At 37.9% G+C, this 6,012-nt stretch overlaps 1 pseudogene; it reads right to left on the bottom strand.

The window, feature by feature from the left end:
* Positions 1-3,724: 3,724 nt before the first annotated feature.
* LOC102268691 (olfactory receptor 5D13-like) lies at positions 3,725-6,012 on the bottom strand (annotated as a pseudogene).

Below are 6,012 nucleotides of genomic sequence, written 5' to 3'. Positions count from 1 at the left end.
AAAATGGAATTGTATATTATGGTATTTATTATTATTTTATGCATATTATTCTTATCTTCTTTTGACTCAATTTTGAGGTGTTGAGGAATTACCAGGCATTATAATATTCTTTTTAAAAATTTCATTGTGACTACTCTGCTAAGCACAGTGTGGATATCCTCAGAGCAAAAATCAGGATGATACCCCAGTGAAGGGGGAGGATATCAAAGCTCAGCCCTCAGGAAAATGGACTCAGGAGACATTATCACACAAAGACTGACAAAGAGGTCCACTGCTTTAGGGGTTTCAGGATCTCAGAGTTCCCCAAAGGAGAGAAAAGAAACAAGATAGATCATCCTGCCTGAAACCAACTCACCCCAAGATCCCATTTCTACTATTAATTGTCTCCAGGGCAGTTCCCACTCAGAATTCAAACATCATGTAAAACATTAAGGAGTTAATCAATATAGCAGGAGCCCACAAAAATTCAATGTGACTGGAATATACTTCTTTCTTAATATCCAGAAAAACTCAGAGAAAGGAAGAAACAGAGAGAGAGAGATTTGGAAGCTGAATCTGATTCCTATGAACAAAATGTAGGGCTTATGTATGCTCCCATGACCTTGGGGATTTAGACCCCAGAGAATATTTCTTGAGCTATTTATTTTTGTATCACATATCAAGAAATTAGCTTGAATGCTTTTTTTATGTGGCAACTTGCAAGAAGGTAGTTTTTTTTTTTTTCTGAATCACTGGAAATGGCACCTCAAATAGTCTATTTCATGAATTTCTTTTAAAAATAATTATAAAAAAATACATGAACTGAATAAGAAAACTTGGTGACTACAGTAAAACCCAAAATGAAAGATAAATAAGCTAAAATGCAACTGTTCAGAGATATTAACTGCTATTATATATATTTACTGTGTGATTTTTCTTTCCCATTTTGTGTATGAAGTGCATGTGTTTTGAGATGTATAGCAATATAACTTGGTCTCTGGTTTTGTTGCTTAACCTAAATAAATATTATTGTCTTCAGAAACAGTGATGTTCTTTACTGAAACTAAATTGTGTTTTCTTCTAAATATAAGCAATCCACACTTCCTAGCTTATACAATTAAATAATACAGTCTCTTAAAAATGGCAAATGCATTTTGGAAACTTGTTTAAGTCTCTAAAACCTCTGAATGTCAATCTACTGGTTCTACTACAGTGAAATATCACACAGTTAGACCACTGGCTTGCCTGGTGGCTCAGTGGTAAAAAAAAAAAAAAAAAAAAAAAATCAGCTGCAGTGCAGGAGACAGAGAGGTTCTATCCCTGCCTGGAGTCGGGAATAACACTTGGTGAAGGAAATGGCCACCCACCCCAGTATTCTTGCCTGGGAAATCTGTTGGACAGAGGAGCCTGGTGGGCTGCAGTCCATGGATACAAAAAGATTTGGACACAATTTAGCGACTAAACAGCAGCAACAAATGCTTTCCCTAGGCTCCTGACAACCTGACTAACACTTGCCAGACTCTACCAGGAAGGCATAACACACAGAGGCTGTTTCCCACCAGGCACAGAATTATTGTACATAGTATGGTCTTGATCCAAAATCCCACAAGTCTGCATGGTTATTCTCTCACTGAGATAGGCTTGAGTTCCACAGTGCACCTTCCCCACTGCTGACACCTCTGTACCCTGGACCAGCTTTGGAGCCAGTATCTACACCCTCGTCACCCAGAGCTAGCAACCTTGTTGGATATTAGTTTTCCAGGCTGCACAACAAATTGCCACCAACTTCGAGGCTTAAACTGCTATCACAGTTTCTGTAGCATAATAGTCTGGGAAGTGTTGTCTAACTTCATAAGATACTGCTAAACTATTTTCAAAGTTATTTAACCCTGTACTCTTATTTGAAATGCATAAGCATTTAACTTGCTCCACATTTTCACCAGTATTTGAAACTCTTATTCATTTTAGCTATTCTAAATGGGAGTACAGTAGTTTCTCCTTGTGGTTTAAGTTTTAATTTTAATAAGAATGTCATTGATGACTAGCTATACTTAGTATTTTTTCATGTGTTTATTTGTGTGTTCTGTTTTGTCAAATGTGTGCTCAGATAGTTCATCAAAACTTTAAGTAGGCTTTTTTCTCATATTGAGTATAAAGACTTCCTCTGTATGTTTTACATTGAAATCATTTATCAAATATAAGTTTTGCAAATACTTACTCACAATCTATGGCTTGTATTTTCACTTTATTAATGGTGTCATTTATGCTTAAGAAACTTTTACCAAACATTTTTAATGGCAATGAAGCTCCTTTTATTGTTTTTTAAAGATCCATCCTTTTTATGTTCATTCAAAGAATTATCATCCTAACTTTTGAAAGATTTTTTCTGTTTTATGCTAAATATTTTTCAGTTTTCATTTTTATGTTTACATCTATGATTCATTCATCTATGATTCCTTGGAAAGAAAGCTATGACAATCCTAGACAGTGTATTAAAAAGAAAGAAAATTCTAGTCCTAACTTTTGAAAATTTTTTTCTGTTTTATTGGACTAAATATTTTTGTTGCTTTCAAATCATTTTTGCTGTTTACTTCTATGATTCATTCATCAACCCAGTGTGATTCCAGGGAAAGAAAGCTAGCTGGAAGCTCCAAACATTTTGACCCAAATAGTCAGAAGAGTTAGTCAGAAAAGACTGATGCTGGGAAAGGTTGAGGGCAGGCAGACAGTGTATTAAAAAGCAGAGGCATCACTTTGTTGACAAAGGTCCATATAGTCCAAGTTATTGTGGGTTTTCCAATAGTCATGTATAGATGTGAGTGTTGGACCATAAAGAAGGCTGAGTGCTGAATTGTTGCTTTCAAATTGTGGTGCTGGAGAAAACTCTTGAGAGTCCATTGAACAGCAAGGAGATCAAACCAGGTCAATCCTACAGGAGATCAACCCTGAATTCTCATTGGAAGGACTGAGGCTGAAGCTGAAGCTCCAACACTTTGGCCACCAGTTGAGAAGAGTTGACTCATTGGAAAAGACCCTGATGCTGGGAAAGGTTGAGGGCAGGCAGAGAAGTGGGCAACAGAGGATGAGATAGTTGGATAGCTTCACTGACTTAATGGACATGAGTATGAGCAAACTGTGATATAGTGAAGGACAGATTGCTGTCATGCAGTGCCTAAACACTTTAGTCTAAGACAATACTTGGTCATTGTATGATTGGAATAATTGTGTTGTTGATTGGTCACTCATATTTTATTGTTACTGTGTGTTTGATTGATTACTTCTTGGAGTCCGTGTTGCCCTCCTGTCTTTAATTTTCCCAGACTTGTGTTTTGAAGAGGACATCATAAACAGTTTATGCCTTCTTTGTAGGAAGCTTGAACTTTCTCCTTAATCATTTTTCTTATGAGGTACATGCCAACTGTCCAAAGCAGAAAAAAATAGCTTATTTCATCATATATCCATCAACTTTTAATACAATTGAATTCACTCAAAAATAATTTATAAATACTATAAAAAGCAGTCATTTTTTAAATTTGGTTTACATATGGTTTACAGCTATTTTACTAAACACCAATGTATGCAAAAATCAATAATGATCAATAAAATGCTATCCTGCCATAGATATATTAACTTTAGGCTTTATATTTATCAAAAGACTTGAATCATCAATAACACCACAAGAACTGAACAATCTGTAGCATAGGATATCATTTTTTTCAGAAATAAAATAATGAATTTAAAAATATTATGTGGAGTGACAAAGTGGTTTTGTGAAAACTAATCTTGTGAATGTATTTTTTACTTCTTTGTTCCTCAAGCTGTAGATCAAGGGGTTCAGCATAGGAATCACTACTGTGTAAAACACAGAAGTCACTTTGACTGTGAGCCAAGAAGTTTTGGGGTTAGGAATGCAGTAAAGGAAAAGGATGGTTCCATGGAACATGCTGATGGCTGTCAGGTGGGAAGCACAGGTGGAGAAGGTTTTCCAGCACCCACTTGCAGAAGGCATCCCCGTAACAGTGATAAAAATGAATATATAGGACATCAGAATAATCACCAGGCTGCTCGCCTCATTGAACATGGCGAAAACAGAACATAACATCTGACTGATATAGGGATCTGAGCAGGAGACAGAAACAATTACAGAGTGGTCACAGATAAAATTATTTATGGTGCTAGACTTGCAATAGGATAATGCAAGAAGAAAATATGTGTGTCATGGAGCACACTACACCCCATGAGTAAGAGCCAGCCACCAAGAGAGCACAGTGCTTAGAGACATCACAGTGGTAGACAGAGCAAGGGGTTGCAGACTGCCACAACGCAGTCATAGGCCATTGCTGCTAACATGAACGTTTCTGCTACACCAAATAGGCAAGTGAAACAAAATAGTGCAATGCAACCAGAGAAAGAAATGGCTCTGTCCTCCACAATCAATTGCACCACAAGAACTGTGTAATGCAAGGAGAGAAAAAAAGAATGGTTCTGTCCTCTACAATCAAATTCTCCAACAGTTTGGGTGTGATCCAACCAGTCCATTCTGAAGGAGATCAGCCCTGGGATTTCTTTGGAAGGAATGATGCTAAAGCTGAAACTCCAGTACTTTGGCCACCTCATGTGAAGAGTTGACTCATTGGAAAAGACTCTGATGCTGGGAGGGATTGGGGGCAGGAGTAGAAGGGGACAACAGAGGATGAGATGGCTGGATGGCATCACCAACTCGATGGACAAGAGTCTGAGTGAACTCCGAGAGTTGGTGATGGACAGGGAGGCCTGGTGTGCTGCGATTCATGGGGTCACAAAGAGTCGGACATGACTGAGCAATGAACTGACTGACTGACTGACAGTAGAAAAACAGAAATCGACAAAGGACAAGTGACTAAGGAAAAAGTACATGATCATGTGGAGTTTTGAATTGACCTTGATGATTATGATCATGCCTAAATTCCCCACCACTGGAGAAGGCAATGGCAACCCACTCCAGTACTCCTGCCTGGAAAATCCCATGGATGGAGGAGCCTGGTGGACTGCAGTCCATGGGGTCGCTAAGAGTCAGACAGGACTGAGCGACTGACTTCACTTTCCCTTTTCACTTTCATGCACTGGAGAAGGAAATGGCAACCCACTCCAGTGTTCTTGCCTGGAGAATCCCAGGGATGGGGGAGCCTGGTGGGCTGCCATCTACAGGGTTGCACAGAGTCAGACACGACTGAAGTGACTTAGCAAATTCCCCACCACAGTGGCTGTGTAGATAGACAAGAAAACAAGGAAAAGTGGGACCCGGAGTTCTGGATATTCTGAAAAACCCAGGAGAATTAATGTGGTATGATACTCTGATTTCCTTCTGATAGCAGGATGATTCCTGTTGAACAAAGGACCAAACATTATTCCTGAAAAATAGAAATGAATACAAAAGAGAAACAGAGAAGGCAGAAGCTTCATATGTCTCTGGGGAGCTGGTATATATTCTCCAGATATGGTCCTCAAACCAGCAGCAGCAGGGACGCCTAAGAATATGTTAGGGATGCAAATTCTCAAGCCCTGTCTCCAACTTCCTGAATCAAAAACTCTGGAAAGTAGCCCACAATTTGTGATTTATCCAGGCCTCCAGGTGATTTCTGATGCATGATAAATTATGAGAACCACTAAAATACAGACTATTCATGCTATCATTTAAAATTTAGCCCTTAGTATTTTCAATATACAACTAAAATATAAATTTGGAACACAAAAAAAGTGTAAATCTCAAAATTTTGAGATGCCAAAAAGAAGCAGAGTACTTTGTTATGGTTCTAACAGTTACACTAAGGATCAATGAGATCACATGGTGTGTAAAAGGTGCCCTATAAATCTCAGTATAATTTTTTTATATTCTAGTCATATTAAAGAATTGACTTTTAATTGACAAATTAAAAGTTTGTGAATTGGCATAAATCTTAAGTTGTAACTAGTTTATGCCTTCCATCTTGTGCTTAAATTAATTATAGAATCTTATTCATGAAATAATCATGTACCTTCCATCAAAACCTCCAT

Source organism: Bos mutus, unplaced genomic scaffold, assembly GCF_027580195.1.
Source record: "Bos mutus isolate GX-2022 unplaced genomic scaffold, NWIPB_WYAK_1.1 CTG405, whole genome shotgun sequence".
NCBI lineage: Eukaryota > Metazoa > Chordata > Mammalia > Artiodactyla > Bovidae > Bos > Bos mutus.
Note: the sequence above shows the minus strand (reverse complement) of the source record. Positions and strands in the feature narration are given on the sequence as shown.